The sequence below is a fragment of the Mustela nigripes genome, chromosome 3, assembly GCF_022355385.1.
Source record: "Mustela nigripes isolate SB6536 chromosome 3, MUSNIG.SB6536, whole genome shotgun sequence".
NCBI lineage: Eukaryota > Metazoa > Chordata > Mammalia > Carnivora > Mustelidae > Mustela > Mustela nigripes.
Window position 1 is genome coordinate 132054490 of NC_081559.1, and position 21979 is coordinate 132076468.

The window sequence follows — 21979 nt, forward strand, 5'->3', positions numbered from 1 at the left end:
ATAAAACAACCTCTGTATTGACAATGTGTATATGTACACATACGTATGTAAAAGAGCAGTGAAATGACTAGAAAATTATATTATTAACCGTGAATAGGGAAATGGGTGTGTGTATGTGTATACAGGTGATAGCAGGCTTTAAAGGAAGATTACCATATTTTATTTTACATCCTTACTTGTTTTAATCTCTTATAAGAATGTAGTTATGTACTGCTTATATAATAATATACAATTTCATAAACAACAATAGTGAAATAACCAAGATTTTATCTCCCTTTAGGGGAAACACAACAGCAGTAAGAAGCCCTGGAGCATACTAGTTCTGCCTCTTAAATTATCTGGATTATCATTTCCTTATCTATAAAATGAGGATTTTGACTAGATTATCTCATTTCTCTAATAAATTTTACATTTCTATGAGCCTATAAAATATAATTAAATATTTTTTCACTTTTTTATACTTTATTTTTAATTTGCATATAACAATACATTAGTTTTATGGTTATATTACCATTTACTACAAGTACAATAATTAAATTTTTGCTTAAGTAAATTTTGTCTGCCACAAATACAGTTACCTACTTCTATACTTAAAAATGATAGAGTTTAGTTTGTTATCAGAACAGAATTGCTACATGGTCAATGAATATTATAATGAAAGACAGGATGCAAATCACACAATTGTTCTTGTTGGGAAGAAATGTGGCTAATTTGACTTTCCTAAACTCTCTCAGTTCTATTCATTAAATCTGAGAAAAGAAAATGACATAATATAAAATTTCCATAAGAGAAGATCAACCTTTCTCCAGCAGAAGTAAAGAAAGAGTTTAAGCTAGGGAAAAAAAAAAAATGCCCTTCATTTGAAATCTTTTTTTTTCTTTAATTGATTTATTTTTCAGAGAGGGAGACAGAGAGAGAGAGAGCAAATGCAGGGGGAGTGGCAGGCAGAGACAGAAGCAGGCTCCCCACTGAGCAAAGAGCCCCATGTAGAACTCGATCCCAGGACAGTGGGAACATGACCTGAGCCAAAGGCAGATGTTTAACTGACTGAAATACTCAGGCATCCCTGAAATCTTCAAGAAAATATGTTCCCAATTCTTCAAGGTATTGAGACAAAGGCAAAATGACATTATTTGAGGGGGGAAAAGATATTTTCATGCAAAAGTTTCTGAATAATTCACCTAGAACTTTCTCTAGATCATCACCCTGGTAGTGAATCCTAAAGGAAAGAAAAAAAAGAATTTGTAGGTTCATCAGCAAAGAGTTCTACCTTCATAAGCCACCCAGTCACTCAGAATCCAAATATAATTTGTATCCTGGTTCAGAAGGACATATAGTTGGGAAATGGAAAGAGTTCATGAGCTCAAGAACAAAGCAAGAATATCCACTCTTTCCACTATTGTTCAACAGTACAGAGAAAAATGACCAAATAAGATGTTCCTGGCTTGACAGTAAAATCAAAAGCAACAAAAGCAAAAATAAACAGTTAGGGGTTTATCAAACTAAAAAGTTTTTCCACAGCAAAGGAAACTACCAACAAAATGAAAAGGCAAACTGTCAAATGAGAAAAAATATTTGTAAATCATATACTTGAAAGGAGTTCATATCCAAAATATATAAAGAACTCATACAACCCAATAGCTCCCCCCCAAAAAAATCTGATTAAAAAAATGGGCATTGTATCTGAACAGACAGTTTCTGAAGAAGACATACAGATGGCCAACAGGTACACAAAAAGATGCTCAACATCACTCATCATCAGGGAAATGCAATGCAAAACCACCATGAGGTATCACTTCACACACATTAGAATGGCTGTTATCAAAAAGATAAGAGTTAACAAATGTTAGCAAAGATGTGGAGAAAAGGGAACCCTCATGCACTATTGATGAGAAGGTAAATTGCTATAGCCCCTATGGAAAACAGGATGAGGGTTTCTCCAAAAATTAAAAATAGAGCTACCATATGATCCAGCAATCCCACTTCTGAATATTTATCCAAAGAAGATGAAAACACTAACTCAGAAAGATATATGTACCTTCATGTTCACTGACTGAAGCATTATTTACAATAACCCAGGAGTCCATTGATAAGTGAATAAAGAAGGTAGGGTGTATGTATATGTGTGTGTGTGTACACATACACAATGGAATATTATTATCTAGCCATAAAAAAAATGAAATTTTGCCTTTTATGACAACATAGATGGACCTTGAGGGCATTATGCAGCGTGAAATAAGTCAGACAAATACCTCATTACCTCACATATATGTGGAATCTAAACAAACTGAACTCAGATACAGAGAACAGATTGGTGGTTGCCAGAATCAGACTTGGGGTGGGGATTGGGGGGAGCACAAATAAGTGAAAATGGTCAAAGGGCACAAACTCCGGTTATAAATAAAATAAATATACATCCTAGGGATGTAATGTACAGTATGGTTACTATAGTTAATAATACTGTATTATATAATTTTGCATATTTTAAATGCTAAGAGAGCAAATCTTAAAAGTCCTTATCACAAGAAAATAAGATTTGCAACCACCTATGGTGACGGATATTAACTAGACTTATTGTGATGATCATTTCACATTATATACAAATATTAAATTGTTATACATCTCAACTAATATTATGCAATCCCAATCAAAATCTGCATAGGTTTTTCTGTAGAAATCAACAAGTTGAGTCTATGAACATATAAATGATGTAGAATGTCAATCCAACTTTGAAAAAGGGGAACAATGGTAGAGGACTTGCACTAGTTGATTTCAACTTCTTATGAAGCTACAATAATCAGGGCCATGTAGTACTGATCGCCTCTGGGTTGACTGGAACAGTACATAAGGGAGCTTTCTGGGGAAAAGTAAAAGTTCTGTATCTTTTGATAATTTCACAGGCATATAATTTTTCAAGATAAATATATCTGCATACCTGCCTATTTGTGGTGCTTGAGCTTCTTCGATAGACAAAAAAAAGAAGCAGCAGTGGAAGAAGAAATGAAGAAAGAGAAAGAGAAGGAAGAAGAGGAGAAGAAGAAATGCTTCCTTTCACGGCTGCATGAGGAGAAAGACAGAGGCAGAGACAGATAATGGAGAAAAAGTATAATAAGGAAAGTATATGACATGTTAGAGAGTGACAATATTTTGGGAAAGTGAAAAGTTCAGTAGGCTAACGGAGCATAAGAGCCCTGGGAGGATGCCGTTTTATACTGCGTGATAAGATGATCTCAATAGAGCAAACGCCTGAAGCCACGCTCCAACTTCTTAGAGGAAAGAACATTCCAGGCCTTTAGGCCTAGGAAGTGCAGAGAAGCCAGTGTACCCACAGGAGAACTTTCTTAATGCAATTCCAATAGAACAGAACTTTCTCTAAAGATCCAGTGAGCACCTCCCTGAGCTGTTCCGCCTGAGCTTAGTGAGGGGCCTGCTGTCTACTGACAGATGTTAACCCCGAGGACAATGGAAAGAAGAGAGAAACTGTGGCTTCTTTTACATTCTTTACATTCCCATTCTGTGTACACTTCAGTGCTGCATTCTCGACGCAGGAGGTGAACTGTCTAATTGCTGAGCTCTGGTCACATATCTGGCATGGACAGACACTGGTGCACTCTCAAAAGTTTTGTTTCTGAGAGATTAAAAACTAAAAACAGAACAAAACAAGCAAAAACAGTGTTCATTTCCCAATGACTCTCAGGTCTTAACCATTCCCTGCACTGGGGTACAGAAAGGGCAAATTACAGCAAATAAGAATGTTCCAAGCCCTTGAGAGCCCGCCAGAGGTAGGCAGGTGGCTTCTGGAAAGAAAGGAGTACAAAGGACCATACCAGAGTGCACAATTTTGAAGACAGTGGATATTTACTGATTTCCCAGAATATAGCACTGTGTGGTCACACAAATGGGAATTCACTCTGGTGTTGTCTTCTAGAAGACAGTCTGTTTTGCTTGCTGTGTCTGAGATGGGCACCCATATGATAACTACAAACATCAGTTAGCCTAGCCAGTTCAAGCAGCTTTCCTTAATAATCTCTTTCTTTTTGTTTTTGTTTTTGTTTTTAACCTTGGGTCTTCATAAAGGAAGCCAAATACTAGTTGGAAAGAGCTGAGCCAACACTGTGATTCCTAGTTAGACACAAATGCCAAATACAAAAGAAAGCACAAATATTGGACAATGATCCCTCCTCTCTCAGACATAGCCCAGCTTAAGAAACTCATATCTAGAAATCAGAGCAGTAGCAGAGCCTGGAACTGTTTGCTTGGAGATGTGAAGCAAGTAGGAAGAAATTTAGCTACTATTTTATAGTTCACTCCTGCTATTAAGTACATAACTGGGCCTAGTTTTAGGGAAACTCTCTGCTAACTACCCTGTTCTGTCACTGTGGATTCAAGCCACTGCTGTAGTTTAATTACTCCATAGAAACAGGGAAGGATCTACTTCATGGCAGTTAATTTTCAGTTCTACAGTTTTAAGAAAATATTTGGTATTTACTTAATAATGCTTATTAACTCAAAATCAATGTGAATTAACATGAAAGTGTTATCTAATCTTCTAATGTGAAGCACTTAACCGATGTTTCCCAAGTTTTCTCCCCATTGTATTCAGTTTTAATTTGTGTGACAAGTTTCACCTCACAAAATGCTTCCTCCTATTTGATTTTTCTTAAATGCATATAGAAATCTGTTTATATTAATTTCTGCTAGAACTGTAAACTTCTCCTTCACGTCTCTTCCCCAAAGGACCATAAAGGCCTCTTGAGTGGCTATAAATGTCTCTTTATAAACACTTAATTAAAAACTGTGTCACAGTTAGAGTCAATCTGGTCTGCACTCTCACGCCAAAAAGCAGTCTTTCAAGCTGTGCATTTTACTCTTAACTTTCCAGTGTAGCTTTAGAATCTCAATCAATTCTTTAAGACATGCAAATGTTCTTTTCCCTTTGGCTTAGCAGTAGCCACTGGGAAATACATATGTATAATTCCTTCCTGGTTATGCATGTGCTGTAACAATAATCAAAGCTAGATGCCAAAGAAGCTATTTCAGAGCGTTTTTCCAACATTTAACTTTCAGCCTTCCTCTTGGCCCAGCCAGGTGGATCTTAAAAGTGCCACACAAAAATGCAGCCTGTTTGTAGGATTAATCTTAATCCATTCTTGAAAGTTAATTTCTATTTCTGCTGTTGGGCCTCTTGACTACAGCTCCCTCTCCCTCCAACCTACTCTCCACTCTTGCTAGGGTGTTCTAAGGACGTTTCCAGGTGTGCCTCAGACAGCCCTCTAGGTTCATCATCTTCATCCCCTTATCATCCAAGCCCAGTAACATACTTGTGCTCTAATCATGGCATCACTAGCAATTCCCAAAGACACCATGGGTTGCGTGTCTTTGTACACATTCCCTCTACCTGCAATGTCCTTGTCCCCTGGTGATCGTCCATCCATCCTTCCTTAGTCGGTTCAAAACCCATCTCCTCTGTGAAGTCTTTCTGACTGCTCTCCCCCAACCTGGGCAGAGTTGAGAATTCTCTGCTAGTTCCCACGCACCATGGAGCCCTTCTCTATCCTAGTATCTATCATATAATCTTTAATTATGACTTTCATTACTGTCTCCCCACTAGTCTGTAAGCTCCTTAATAGGAGGATATTTTTCATTCTTATATTCTCAGCTGCAGCACCATGCCTGGCATCTGACAAGCAATCAGGAAGTCTTCCTGGAATAAACAGAAGCTGATACAAATGTGGTTAAGTATGGATTTTCTAGCTCTCCCACACATTTGGAAGCATGTGACTCCCACACGATGGAGATGGATGACCTCTGCTCAAAGGGGGTCTAAATTCCCAAGCAAGAAAAGAAACCTACAAATGATACCATTTCTAGATGCCCTCTCACTGGATCCTTATCTCTGTGTCTGATGGTATATGGGAAAGGATCATGGAAGCATTTCTGCTGAAGGCATCCAGAACACACCACTATGGCATAACAATTATTTTGAGCTGCAAGTATTTGAATTCCTGAAATGCTTTTTTTGACTAAAAGCAGAACCTCCAAAAAAAACCTCAAAGAGCTCAATTGTCATAAATTCCCTCCTCAGAAGCAAGTAGGGAAGATTCACTCTTCCACCTAAATACATAGTGTTAAAAAACCATTATTTCCCAACTATTTTCCTAAAAGCCCATTTACCTTTCCAAAAAGTCACTTGTTTTCCCTTAAGTGCCCTTTGCTCCCTACCCTTTCCCCTATTAGGATGTCATTTGTTTTCCTAAGTGCCCTTCTCCCTCTTACTTTTCCCCATTACGATTGTAAATAACCCCCAAATTCTAACCACCCCTTTGAGTCATGTTTTTCTGTGAACTCCCATGTACATGCTTACATGAATAAAAATCTGTCTTTTCCCTCACTGATCTGTGTTTTGTCAGTTTAATTTGAAGGCCTCCAAACACTGAACCTAAGAGGGTAGCAGCAGTTTTTCTTCCCCTACACACATTAATCTGTGCATATGTGTATATGTATTTATGTGTCTATAGATACACACAGTCACATGGACAACTGGTCACGCCTACAGCGGGCTCCTATGGAAGATTCTGTTTGAAGGAAGAGATCTATAGCTAAAATAAACAAATAACAAACAAATAAAACACCAAGCCATAAGATGAGGCCATTTTTGTTGATGAAATTTCATCAGTTTTACAAAAATATGAATGGCCTAAGACCAGAACAGCAAGCTGGAAGGTAACCTATAGCTCCCATTACAGTGTAGGAGAAAGAAACCCCAAATTAGAGACAAGACACTAACTTCTGAGCCCTGTTCTGCTGGATGTGACTGCCTCCCCCATAAGATTCCTAGGCTGCATGAGAGTAGTGACTCTTTCTGTTTTGTAAGCCATGGATTCCTCATGGCCTAGAAGAGAGACTAGGACATGGTAGCCATTCAATGGCTAGCTGTCAAACAAATGAACAAAGTCTCTTGTACTTATCTAGGGAACTCTGGATTCTCAACTTGCTAAAGTAACTTTTGTAAGCTGCAAATAATCAACTTTAAAACATCTGTTTTAAAGATAAAACAAGCATAAAGACCTATACCAGAGAGTTGCTTTAAAGATTAAGTAAGATAGTTCCTGTAAAATACACAACAATGCCTAACACACACAAAAAATCCAATAAGGATTATTTTTATAATTAATATTACTATTAGTACTCCCTGGAAGAACTGAAGTTTCTCCCTGAAGCACTTCTTTTTTAACCCCTTAAAGGCAAGGTGTACAAAGGCTGGCTATTCTAGGCAAATTCGTTAACTTCTCTGAGTCTATAGTTCTTTAACTTAAAACATGAATAATAATGCCTTCCTTCCAGGGTTGCTATAGGGTCAATAAGGTAATATAGATACTCATATAGTTGGCTTTCAATAACTATTAGCCAATTGTCAACCAACAGGCTCATCTTGGTGATAACAATGCTAATAATGGCTGCACTTGGGGCATACATTTTATGAGTCTACATAGATCATTCAGTCATCACAAGGTAAGCAATATTAGCCCCATTTTATGATGTAGAAACTGACACTCACAAAGGTTAAGAAACTTGTTTGACATCACACAGCTAATAAGGAGAGGAGTAGGATTAAAAGTGACATATACCTCAGCCCCACAGCACACAATCTTTTCTCTCAGTCCTGCAACTTTTGCAAGCCTTGCCCTGTGAACTCCTGCCTGCCCTGTCTGCATTGTCCCCAAGAGGGACATGTGTTACCCTGCATGTCAAGGCTGAAACACAGCACACCTCCACCCCTCATGAATCTGTCAGCCACGGAGACTGTCCATGGCAGGCAGGGACAGGGCTGTCCTCTGTGTTGCTGGTTAGAGAAGCAAATTTGTCATCCACCCATAAGCAAGAATAAAGAATTTCAGGTCTGCTTTTAAATCGGCCTCATTTTTATATCATTTTATCTCCACTCTTTTTCTTCTTTCTCAGCTTTTTCTAATCTGTACTTTACATATGTTTGTCAGATATCTGAAAGCATATTTGGAGTAAGGTAGGAGTATCATAAGTAAGCTGGCAAACATACATCACAGGGGCTGCACTTGAATGCCCCAGGAAAATCCAGAAAGCAAACTTCATGACAAAAGCGCTGTAACAGGAGACAAAAGCCCTGCATTCCAGCCCAACTCCCTGCTGAGTGCCAAGTGAGCCACACAGGAAAACTACACACCTTCACAACCAAGCTGCACCAAACTGCCTCACTGAGCCCCAAGAAGTTGTGAATGAGCTCGTGACTGTCCTGGACACAGGTCTCCAGGCAAAACAGACAGCAAAGAAACAGAGGCTTAGAAGCCTAACCTTGTACAACAGTACAACTGGGGCAGGGAGACAGAACCAGGGACCATGGTGGGTGCAGGCTTGAAAGAAGGTCCAGCGGCTTTCTCACAAGGCCAGTACCTACCCAGGAGCCATCAGCAATTCTCAAGGCAGAAAAGGGGTGCAACAGAGAAGTCTTACTCCTGGTGCTGTTCTCAAGCAACAATAGGGAACAAGATTTAGGCATTGTTTTCAGAGATGCAGAGTCTACCTTAAGTCTTGCTGCCTTTTCAAAGCCGGCGTCACCACTGTGTGGTGAAACCTAAAATTTTGTCAGAAACCACCCCAGCTTCAGGTCTAGATGGGTGCTGGTGATATTTTAGCACAAGGGAAGGTGAGTATTTTTAAAACATAAATTAAGTCATATATTTCCCTTGCCTAAAACCCTCAAATGAGTTTCCATTTCACTTAAAATAAAATTCCAAGTCCTCACCAGACCCTACAAGGGTATGGCCCCTGCCTGCCTTTCTGAGTGACCTCCCAACCCTCTCCCCTACCTCCCTGTACTTCAGCTTCCAGAGCCCCCTCATGACGGAAAGGGCTGAGCCCACCCTGTTGTTCTCTCAGCCTGAGATGCCCCCACCAAGATCTTTGCAAGGCTGGCTCTTGGGTCTAGCTAAGCCAGCACCTCCTCAGTAGGGTCACCCCTAACATCCCAAACCCCCAAAGAGTCATTGCCCATCTCACTACCTGGTTTTATTTTTTAATGGAAGTATCACCATCTGAACTTATTTTGTCCTTACTGCCTTCTTGTTTATGTAGCTTCTTTTTGCCAGAATGTTCCACGAGAAGGGGCACTTGTCCTATTACCTCATTAAGCTCTGTGTCCAAGCCTTGATTTCATACCACACAGCCAAACCCTCGTGTTATCCTCTTTGCACACTAGGAGGTCCCATGTCACAGAAGGAACTGGCCTGACACCACAGTGCCTGTGGAAGGCATTTGGACCCAGAGCAACCTACCTCCACCATCATAAAGTGTTGTCTCCATAAATATTTGTGGCAGGAAGGCAAAAGCAAGAAAGGCAGAAGAGAGGAGTTGCATGGGTCTTACTCTATTTATATAGTCCCTCGTGCTCCCAGCCACAAAGACTCTGACCTCCCTTTTGCAGAACTCTAGGACTTCTCTCATCCAGGCAAGCCTCAGGGTCATAGAAGATGCTGGGTTCCTGGGAGCATGGAAAGTAAGAGTCCTTCTTACTCACTGGTGTGTTGGCTGGAGCACCAACCACGAGGCACAGCCTCTGACCTGGAGCTAGCCCTCAATAAAATACATGTTGACTGAGTAAATAAGAGTAAGGATGAAGGAAGATGGCTGAAGGCAATCCAGTTTCCCCCATCCCTGATGGCACTGTCCATCAAGGAGGCTTTGAGAGCATTACAGCAGGCCTCAATCTTAAAGTTCTGAAAAATACTGAAAAATCCAATTCCTGGATCTCACCTCCAGATTCTGTACTTCCAGGCTGGGGAGCTGATGCAGAGCCGGACTGCAGAGTCATGGTATTCAATATTAAGGGTTCATTGATGGCTAGAATCCATATGAGGATTTTCTCCTTTATTGGGTCAATGGCCCAGAATTTCTGGATAATGATGAAGCTCTGTCATTCCCTATGCTGCATGGAACCTTGTACCCGGTGGGCATCTGATAGATGTTGGTTGATATTAACAGTAATAAATCTTTCCCTTAATCCTTCTGAGCATCTTCTAATGAGGAATCCAGTTCTGCCATGTCATTGTGAATGACTGGCTTACAGGTCTTGAGATAAGTATAATGTAATTCATCTAGTTATGAGGCAGGAAAATGAGTATAACCTTCCTGAATGTAGCCAGCAGGTACTGAGAAAGAGGCCAGGCCCTTGGCTCAGGCTGGGAGGAAGTGAGTGTAGCTTAGCAAGTGCTGCAAGAGTCACTTGAAAAGAAGGTGACAGAAAAACTCCAATGGAAAACCAGTCTTAAGATAATCCAAAAGTAAGTCTTAAAAGAGAGCCAGTTTGGGAAAAGGTAAGGTATCAAAGGAGAGAAATCAAGCACCAAGCATGACCTCCCAGCAGAGAGCCCAAAACAATACAATGGTCTCTCCAGTAGGCAAGATATTATTAATGAGGTACTTTTCCTTCAGAGAGATCAAAGCGTTTTGCTGTATGTCTCACATTTGCCCTCTGCATTCTGATTAGATAATGACTATGGCTGGGACAGAGGTGAGGAAGCTGAGGCATGGGGGAATAAAGCAAAATGAAGCTGTCTGCATAATCTACCTGGGGCAATGTCAAACCCCACATGAGTGGGTCTCCAGATTATAAAGCCCAGGTTTGTGCCCACTGACATTAGCCCACAGCTCATATTACAGCAACAAAGTACAGTATAGATCAGTAAGATCCGAAGAATGAGGTATGTGGATTAGGATTTGTGAGGCTCAGACTGGCAGACTAGCTCAGATCTCTAAGATGGGCTCCCCAAAGGCTGCCCCATTACCAAACACATCCACCTCTTAGCCCAGCCCTGGGTCAGCAAGACTGAGTGGCCAGGTATGGTCTGTCTGGTGTGAACCAGGGATCCTAGTTAGGGCTCCAGCCATAGAGAAAGAAGGGAGGAGGGGGGGCCTCTTCAGGTTGCAACTCAGCCACTCTGACCACAGTAAAGGGTGAGGGTGGAGAGCATACTGATGGGACCCCTAGGCCACCCTCAGCCTTGTCTTCCTCTCCACACTTCCTACAGGTGACTCTGTCCACATCAGGCAAAAAGCCTGGACAGGGTCCCCTAAGTTCCTCACATTATTCAGGGCCCTGCAGATGTTTCACTGGTTCCTCAAACTTAGAAGGCCTAAACCAGCACCGATCTTCCCCAGCAGATAACTGCTTCTTTTCTGTCTTCCCCGATTCAGGGAAGACCACCAGCATCCAGTTGGGCATTGTACCCCAACACCTCCATTCTGTGCCACATACAGCCATCCACCCTCTCCTCAGCTGCACCTCCTCCTGGTCCTTCTTCTCTTAGCCACTGCCTTGATTCTGGATCTCAATACTCCCTGCCAGGGTTGCCACAGCAACCTCCCTCCCTAAGCTACCACTCACAATGGCATCTCTGCAATGCTGCCAAGCTGGCTGTAATGGAATTCCTTTGTAGTTCCCCATCACTTTCAGAATTAAACCCGAACTCCTTAGGGTGGCACCAGGCCAAGATCTTTATGATTTAATCAATACACCCTCCTCTCCAGTTTTTTTTAAATAGGAAGTGGGAAACTAATAACAAGGACTTAGGGATTATGCAAGTGGAGAAAGACCCCACCCTGTTTCTATGCCCCAGTTGTACCAAGAAACAATGTACCATGTCCCTGTCTCAATGCCCGGACAGGGAGCTCCCTTCCCTTCTTTCTCCACCTGGATAACCCCGACTCCAAGTATTAGTTTCCTAGTTACCACTGTAACAACATACACAAACTGGTTGGCTGAGGACAGGAAATTTATTACCTTACAGTTCTGAGGCCAGAAGTCTGAAATCAAGGTATCAGCAGGGCCATGTTCCCTCTAGAGTTGTGAGGGAAGGAATAGTTCCGGGACTCTCTCCTGGCTTCTGGTAGCTCCTTGGCTTGTGGCAGCATAATTCCAATCTTCTTGTGGCGTTAACCCTGTGTACGTGTGTGTGTGTGTGTGCATGTGCACACGTGTGCGCCTTTGTGTCTAAATCCTCCCCTTTCATCAGGATACATACCTGGTTAGAGCACAAGCTAATGACCTCAATTTAACTTAATTAACTCATAAAGGTGCTAACTCCAAATAAGGTCAGATTCTGAGGTACTAGGGCTTAGGACTCCCACATATCTTTTGCAGGAGGGGACAATATTCAATTTGTAACAGTCCTTAAAGCCACAGTTTACACATCACCTCCTGGCTGAGCAGGGCTCGGTGCCCTTTCCCCTGCACTTCCCTGGTATCCTGTCTAGTCCCTGTTACATCATACTTAAAACCCACTTCTCTGTGTCCCCCATCCTACCATGACTCTGAAGAAAAGAACCAACACCTTCATCTCTGTAGTCCTAGGTCCTCCTCTGCCCAGTGCTGGGTACATCATGGGCATCAAACATTTGGGGTTGAGGAATGAACACAGATGGTAATGGATTTTGCAAGCTGTGCCACTGGCCCCATTACTTGCCTTCACCACAGGAATACAAGGGAACACACAGTCAGCAGGCTTGACTGACCTCTGTCCAGACTCCAGCCTCAAGGACAACTAGATGAGCTGGCAAATTTAGTCCATTTGTCTCATACCAGCCTGATCCTGACAGCTGTAAACTTCAGCAAAGACAGGGACCCATGGGGCGAAACTTCAGGATCGCCAAACCTTTGTCTTGAATATCATTGTTCAAGTATATGCATGAATGGTTGCCAAAATGAAGAAAGATTTTTTTATTCTGGTTGATTTCCCTACTGACCTTTCTCTGAGCCTTATGAACCCGTTCTTCTAGAAGGAGATCCTTGAGATGGAACAGCAACTGTAGACTCAACTACAAAGTGCAGCTCACCTCTCCTCCAGCACATGGAGAAGTCAGGAGGCCGCAGATTTCACTGCTTCTTCACGGCTCGCCCCCTGCATGCCAAAAGCTACTTGGACCTGGCTCCAGACCCTGCTGTGGCCGGAGAAAACTGCTTGGTGCTGGGCCCTTCGCTTCTGTCTGTAGCACCTGCCTTCTCAAAGCAAGTTTTGAAATTAAAACCACTACATTCCACCTCAACTATAGAAAAACTTTGACAATTCACTTGGAAGTATGGGTCACAGCTGCCCTTCAGTAACTGCCATTACAAAGATCGTGCCTGTGTTGAGGTTTTTATCTCCACCTTAATGAATTGTGAAACAGGACCATCTTCTCTGTGCAGGACAACTCACCCAAGCAGGTCTGGTCAATAAGCATATGTTTAGATTTGCTCTTTGGTTCCCAGTGTGCTCTGGTGGGTTTGTGGCAGCATAATTCCAATTTGTCTCATACACATCCTTTTGATGTGCTAAGATCCTTCATGGTGATGGCAAAGTCCATGATCAGGTTCAGAGGAGTAATGCCACACAGGTGGGAACGTACTCATACAGGAAGAATCCTGCCACTTCCATGCTGCAGAGATTCTTTAATGTTCTCAAGAACATGAGAGCCCATCCTGAGAGCCTCTGCTTTGCACCACTTGTCATTATACTAAAAATGTCTAGTTTTTTATTGTATATCACCTCATTAACAATAATTGTGGTCATTTATTGAGCATCTGCTAAGTACCATTAAGACTTCACAGCAATCCTAGCTGTGAAATGGAAAGAAAATGAAATGAAATGCATCCAAACAGGAAAGAAAGAACTAAGATTGTGTTTGTTTGCAGATGGTATGATCTTATATGTAGAAAACCCAAAGATTCACCAAAAAATTGTTAGAACTAATACACAAATTCAGTATTATTGCAGGATACAAAATTAATCTACAAAAATCAACTGCATTTCTATATATGAACACTGTATCTGAAAGAGAAATAAAGAAGACAGACCCATTTATAACAGTATCAAAAACAATAAAATATTTAGGAATACATTTAACTAAGAAGATAAAAGATCTGTTACACTGAAAACTATAAGATATTGATGAAAGAAACTGAAGAAGACACATAAATGGAAAGATATCCCATGCCTGTGGGGATGGGATAATCAGAAGAATTAATACTATTAATACTATTTATTAATATTAATACTATTTAATACTAATTAATACTATTAAAATGTCCATACTATCTAAAAACATCTACAGATTCAATGCAATCCCTATCAAAATTTTAATGGCATTTTTCACAGATGTACAGAAAATAATCTTAAAATTCATATGGATACACAAAAGACTTAGAATACCCGAAGCAATTTTCAGAAAGGAGAAAAAAGCTGGAGGCATTACAGTTCCTGATTTTAAACTATATTACAAAGCCACAGTAATCAAAACAATATAGCATTGGCATAAAAACATACAGACCAATGGAACAGGATCAAGACCCCATAAATACGGGGTCAACTGGTACTTGACAAGGGAGCCAAGAATACTTACTGGGTAAAAGATAGTCATTTCAGTAAATAGTGCTGGTAAAACTGGATATTCACATGCAAAAGAATAATAGCAGACCCCTATCTTACACAACTCACAAAAATTAACTTGAAATGGATTAAAGACTTAAATATAAGATACTGTAAAACCCCTAAAAGAAAATATAGGGAAAAATCTCCTTGACACTGGTCTTAGAAACAATTTTTTTGGCTATGACACCAAAGGCACAAGCAACAAAAACAAAACTAAACAAATGGTATTACATCCAATTAAAAATCTTCTGCACAGCAAAAGAAACAATCAACAGAATGAAGAGGCAACCTATGGAATGGAAGAAATATAGGCAAATCATATATCAGATAAGGGGTTGATATCCATAATATAGAAAGAACTCATATAATTCAATAGCAAAATAATCATAATGATAATAATCATAATCATCTGGTTAAGAAACGGGCAGAGAATCTGAGTAGACATTTTTCTGAAAAAGACATACAAATGGCCAATAGTACATGAAGAGATACTCAATATCATTAATCATCAGGGAAACACAAATCAAAATGACAATGAGATATCATCTCACACTTTTAGAATGGCTAAAGAGACAAGAGATAGTAAGTACTAGCATGGAAGTGGAGAAAAGGAAACTTTTGGTGGGCATGTAAATTAGTCCAGCCACTATGGAAAACAGCTTAAGTTTCCTCCAAAAATTAAAAATAGAGTTACCATATGATCCAATCCTACTTCTGGATACATACCCTAAGGAAATAAAGCCACTATCTCAAAGAGATACTTCTACCCCACCACCATGTTCACTGCAGCATTATTTACAACAACCTAGACATGGAAACAACCTGAGTGTCCACTGATGGATGAATGGGTGAATTAAAGAAGATGTGCTGTACACACACATACACAAGGAATATTTTATAGCCATAAACAAGGAAGAAAGTCCTGCCATTCATATCAACATGGATGGAACTTGAGGGTGTTATGCTAAATGAAAGAGGTCAGAGAGACAAATATTGTATGATCTACTTAAATATGGGGTCTAAGAAAAGCTAAACTCATAGAAAAGAGATTAGAAAGGTGGCTGCCGGGGGCTGGGAGTTGGGGGAATTGGAGAGATGTTGGTCCAAGGGTACAAATTTCTAATTATAGGATAAACAAGTTCAGGGGATCCAATATATTGCACAGTGACTACAGTTAACAATACCTGTATCATATAAAGTTGGTAAGAGAGATCTTAAATGCTCTCTTCATACACACAGAAATATTGTAATTATGTGAAGTGATGAATATGTTACTTAACTTTACTGTAGTAATCATTTTGTAACATAAATGTATCAAATAATCACATTGTACACCTTCAACTTACCCAATGTTATGTCAATTATATCTCAAAAATGCTGGAAAAAAGCCTTCACAGCAACTCTCTGAACCTTTATCCCCACTCTATTAGAGAAGAAACAGATGACTTATCTGCCAAATACTCACATGGTCAGTAGGTGACAAAGCCAGTTGGCCAGCCTGGGTGTATTTGATTCCTGGGCCCATATTCTTCACTAAATCATCTTCAACACCTTCAGGTCTCCAGTAATCACAGCCAGAAATAAAACTCTGAAATGGATGAAAGACCTGGATGTGAAACAGGTATCCATCAAAATCCTTGAGGAGAACACAGGCAGCAAACTCTTAGACCTCAGTCGCATCAACTTCTTAGAAACATCGCCAAAGGCAAGGGAAGCAAGGGCAAAAATGAACTATTGGGACTTCATCAAGATAAAAAGCTTTTGCACAGCAAAGGAAACAATCAACAAAACCAAAAGACAACCGACAGAATGAGAGAAGGTATTTGCAAATGACATATCAGATAAAGGACTAGTATTCAAAATCTATAAAGAACTTACCATATGGTTTCACTTACTTACAGAACATAAGGCATAGCACAGAGGACATTAGGAGAAGGAAGGAAAAGATGAGGGGGCGGAAATCAGAGGGGGAGACAAACCATGAGAGACTATGGACTCCGTGAAACAAACTGGGGGTTTTAGAGGGGAGGGGGATAGGGGATGGGTTGGCCTGGTGATGGGTGTTAAGGAGATCATGTACTGCATGAAGCACTAGGTATTATATGTAAACAATAATCTTGGAACACTACATCAAAAACTAAAGATGTACTGTATGGTAACTAGCATAATGTAATAAAAAATAATTTTTTAAAAAAAGAACTTATCAAACTCAATACCCAAAGAACAAATAATCCAATCAAGGAATGGACAGATGACATGAACAGATATTTCTTTCAAGAAGACATCAAATAGCCAACAGACACATGAAAAAGTGCTCAACATCACTCGGCATCAGGGAAGTACAAATCAAAACCACAGTGAGATACCACCTCACACCAGTCAGAATGGCTAAAATTAACCAGTCAGGAAATGACATATTGCCAAGGATGCGGAGAAAGGGGAACCCTCCACTGTTGGTGGGAATGCAACCTGGTACAGCTACTCTAGAAAACAGTATGGAGGTTCTCAAAAACACTGAAAATAGAGTTACCCTATGACCCAGCAATTGCACTACTGGGTATTTACCACAAATATATAAATGTAGTGATCTAGAGGGGCATGTGCACCCCAATGTTTATAGCAGCAATGTCCACAATAGCCAACCTATGGAAAGAACCTAGATGTCCATCAGCAGGTGAATGGTTAAAGAAGATGTGGTATATATATATACAATGGAATACTATGCAGCCATCAAAAGAAATGAAATCTTGCCATTTGCAACGATGCGAATAGAACTAGAGGGTATTATGCTAAACAAAGTAAGTCAATCAGAGAAAAACAATTATCATATGATCTCACCGATATGAGGAATTTGACAAACAAAACAGAGGATCATAGGGGAAGGGAGGGAAAAATGAAACAAGATGAAACCAGAGAGAGAGAAAAACCATAAGAGACTCTTAATCTCATGAAACAAACTGAGGGTTGCTGGGGAGTGGGGGAGGGAGGAATGGGATGGCTGGGTGATGGACACTGGGGAGGGTATGTGCTATGGTGAGTGCTGTGGATTATGTAAGACTGATGAATCACAGACCTGTACCCTCGAAACAAATAATACATTATATGTTTTTTTTAAAAAAACTCTGAATGGAACAAAACTGAACTTTGTCCTCTTGCACTTCCAGCACAGAGTACATAAACTGATCTTACTGGCATAACTGGAATCTTCCTCAATTGTCTCTTCCAACCCTGCCACCCCCAGTTGTTGACGCAAATGCTGGGATGAGGCAAGAAGGCCGCACAGAATGAAGCGGCTCCAAAGAGATGAAAATAACCTCCCTGTACCCAAGTAAACCTCAGCATATTGGGCCCTGTGGGAAGCCTTGCAGAGCCTCGATATAACAGCTGTGACTTAAGTTCCTGTCCCCACACTTTCTACAGACTATGCAGAAATGACATGGGTTCCTGTATGCCTCACAGGGAAAGCAACCCACCTCCCACCAGGCGAGCAGAGACAAACATATGTCATGGGCTCCTATAGACATCCCTCCTTCCACCAAGGCAAGAAGCCAGCCTGGACAGGAGTCCAGGATTTGAGTCCCAAAGATTTGTAGGAACGGGTATATAAAGACAGGAAACTGAAAAAGGGCCTCAGCTGACCCCAGCAGACAGGACTAAATACATACTTTAAAAAAAAATTCATTTCTAATTCATACACATGGATAGAATGACTATCCTGGGAACATTTGCCCAACTGGAATCACAACATTTCATTAAAGCATTGTTGACCCTGCAGGAGAGGCTGGGAGCACTGAAGGAGAAGTGTCTGCATCCCTTCTGCTTAAAGCCTTTCAGTGGCTTATCTTCTCTTTGGGAGAAATCCCAGCTTGTTAGTCAGCACAATGTGGCTCCTGCCCTAGCCCCAGGCCATCTCATGCCTCTGCTCCTGAGCTTCCATAGATGCTCTAACACACTTTGCTCTCCTCTCTCCAAAACAGCTGTGCCTATACCCAGAACATTATCTCCATGCCCTCCTCACCAGCTGATAGCTGCTCATCATTCACATCTCCACCTACCACCTCCTCCTGGAGCCCTCTCAGCTCCCCTCATGTGTAGGTCGGACACTTCTAAGTTTTCTCCTACCACCTCCACTCGGTATCAAAGCAGTCATGCTGATGGAAACTATTACAAGACAGAAATCTCCCTGAGGGTAGGATCCAGATCACTGTGTTGTTATTATGCATTGAGTGAGCGATATTGTACTGGAAACACAAACTATAAATGAATGGAGCAAATGAATTCAGGGATAAAGCTTGATTTATTCTCTCTGCCCCTGAGAGGTCTCCATCTGCTCTAAAATTAGATCCCTATCATCTTGTCTCCAGGGTCTGTCCAAGCAGGGAGTGCCAAGCCAAGGATCCACTCATATTCTTTGAGTTTGACTATCCCCCATTAAAAATATAACCCATAAACCCAGACCAAGGCTCCATCCATCAGATACCAAAGGCCAAACCTGACATGATCAATAAGAGGGCTGCTCTTGCCGTCAGCACCAGGAAATGAAGAGTGATCCGGGCCCCGAAGCTCAGGGACACCAGCAGCTGCCCCAGCTCTGACAGATTACCTTGGATGCACAAAGAGTGTCTAAGAAGCAAAGAAGTTTCCTGTGCAGGAAGATGAGAACTGCACAGATATGAAGCTTAGCTGGTTGAGAGAAATTAGCAAAATGTTACTCTGTCATTTAGATGTATTTTCATTTTTCATTTGGCTCAAAGATATACTACATTTTCTTTATGAATAAAAACTGCTGCCAAATAACAATGACCTGCGCAGGAGATGGAAACCTAATGTAGATTCCTTTTAATCCTAGAGCAGGAGAATAAAGCTGTCTCTTTATTATCGATTAATCTGACCAGATTGGAGAGTATTTTGGCCTTTTTCTGCCTTTAGATAAAAGACCTCAATGTGAGACAGGAATCCATCAGAATCCTAGAGAAGAACATAGGCAGTAATCTCTTCGATATCAGCCACAGCAACTTCTTTCAAGATATGTCTCCAAAGGCAAAGGAAACAAAAGTGAAAATGAACTTTTGGGACTTCATCAAAATCAAAAGCTTCTGCACAGCCAAGGAAACAGTCAAGAAAACAAAGAGGCAACCCATGGAATGGGAGAAGATATTTGCAAATGACAGTACAGACAAAAGATTGATATCTAGGATCTATAATGAACTCCTCAAACTCAACACACACAAAACAGACAATCATATCAAAAAATGGGCAGAAGATATGGACAGACACTTCTCCAATGAACACATACAAATGGCTATCAGACACGTGAAAAAATGTTCATCATCACTAGCCATCAGGGAGATTCAAATTAAAACCACATTGAGATATCACCTTACACCAGTTAGAATGGCCAAAATTAGCAAGACAGGAAACAACATGTAAGAGGGGAACCCTCTTACACTGTTGGTGGGAATGCAAGTTGGTACAGCCTTTTTGGAGAACAGTGTGGAGATTCCTCAAGAAATTAAAAATAGAACTTCCCTATGACCCTGCGATTGCACTCCTGGGTATTTATCCCAAAGATACAGATGTCGTGAAAAGAAGGGCCATCTGTATCCCAATGTTTATAGCAGCAATGGCCACGGTCGCCAAACTGTGGAAAGAACCAAGATGCCCTTCAACGGATGAATGGATAAGGAAGATGTGGTCCATATACACTATGGAGTATTATGCCTCCATCATAAAGGATGAATACCCAACTTTTGTAGCAACATGGATGGGACTGGAAGAGATTATGCTGAGTGAAATAAGTCAAGCAGAGAGAGTCAATTATCATATGGTTTCACTTATTTGTGGAGCATAACAAATACCATGGAGGACATGGGGAGTTAGAGAGGAGAAGGGAGTTGGGGGAAATTGGAAGGGGAGGTGAACCATGAGAGACTATGGACTCTGAAAAACAATCTGAGGGGTTTGAAGGGGCGGGGGTTGGGAGGTCGGGGTACCAGGTGGTGGGTATTATACAGGGTACAGATTGCATGGAGCCCTGGGTGTGGTGCAAAAATAATGAATACTGTTATGCTGAAAATTTAAAAAATTAAAATTAAAATTAAAAAAAAAAAAAAGAAGGAGGCTTCAGGGGAAAAGCAACGATGTGCCAGTCACCCCAAGAGCAGCAGCTGCCCCTGTGCAAACTCCACACTGGCGGACTCTCAGCCAACATCCTCCCCAAACATGAAAAGTGGCCCAGAGAAAAGACCCTTTAGGCCTTTCACCCAGTTCTCAACAATCTCTCTTCTCTGGACAATGCCCCTTGCCAAGCTAGGCGTTCCAGTCATATTTACACTGTGACCTACCCTCCTGGCTATGGTAACATATGTGGGCCAGAGCTGGAAATTCAGAACTGGGGTTAAAAGTGTCCAGTTTCAATCTGGGTTGGTCCCTGGATCGGGGAAAGCCCAGAGTCTTTGAAGACAGCCATTTTCTGCCAAGTGGACAGAGGAAGACAGTAAGCCAGTGTGTGGGAAAAAAACAAGCCAGAAGTAGCTGCAGTGACAAGAGAGGGACTTACTGGATTCCTTCACCTAGACCCTCACTACTCCCTTTCTCCAACACTTTCCCTTCTGGCCTATACTCCTGTCCACTGTAAATGAATTCCCACACACCCTCAGATCCATGGAGCTCTACTTCTACCTGACTGATCCTCCTTGACTTGACAGAATGCTGGATGGAAAGAGCATTGATTTCAGTGCTGCATTTTTTCGTCTCCCCAGATCACAAGTGCACACAGTTTCCCCAGCACTCAGGTGTGCTCAACACATATTTATTGAAAAAGTAATGATATTACCCTCCTTGAAGGCTTCTCAGTGAAGGCTACTCATTCATTTTCTTCCTAGACACCATGAAGAAAGGTGGACATTGTCCCTGCTCCTTACTGCTGCTTCTAGACACCATTCCTCCTCCCTTATAAACACAAACAAAACCCCAATAACGGCTACTCTTCTCTCAAGTTTATGACATCACAATCATTCACCCAGTTCAACTGCATTCCTCAGACAAGTTCTCCCCCACTTAACGTGGACCCTCATCAGCCCTGGGTCCGATTCCAGCCTTTGGTAATTGCTCCTCAGGGTTCCACCGAATTCGTTTTGGAGTAACATTTGGTAATGGCCTGGTGAGAACTGATATGTCTGGATCACAGTAGCTACACAGTTGAGACCATGTATGCTAAATAGGTGAGTTCAGTCAATTCTGGTCAGTTGGGCTCATGTAAGCAGTTAAACTAGGGAAGCTGGCTTTGAGAAAAGGCTCACCTCCCTTAACAATAAGTGCTTTGACCTGAGTGCCTTCATTCCTCTCTAAAACTGAACTGAGTGGACATTACAGCTTTTGGCACTTCTCTAAGACAATTTATTTGGCATCGTGAATAATATCCCAGATTCTTTACATTTCATCCACACCAAAACGTAACACCACCATTCATTTATTACCCCCTGTACAGAGCCAGGATAAGGAAGGTCAGTAGCTGTTGCTTGGGTGATGCAGTCTCCCTT

At 41.2% G+C, this 21979-nt stretch overlaps 1 protein-coding gene across 2 annotated transcripts in view; it reads right to left on the bottom strand.

The window, feature by feature from the left end:
• The window catches only part of CRH (corticotropin releasing hormone), a 102605-nt gene that overhangs the window by 59443 nt on the left and 21183 nt on the right, over nucleotides 1-21979 (bottom strand). For both annotated transcript variants that reach the window (XM_059392866.1, XM_059392867.1), the window contains one exon: nucleotides 15904-16026. The gene's annotated coding sequence lies outside the window, so the exon portion shown is untranslated. The remainder of the gene's footprint in view (nucleotides 1-15903; nucleotides 16027-21979) is intronic.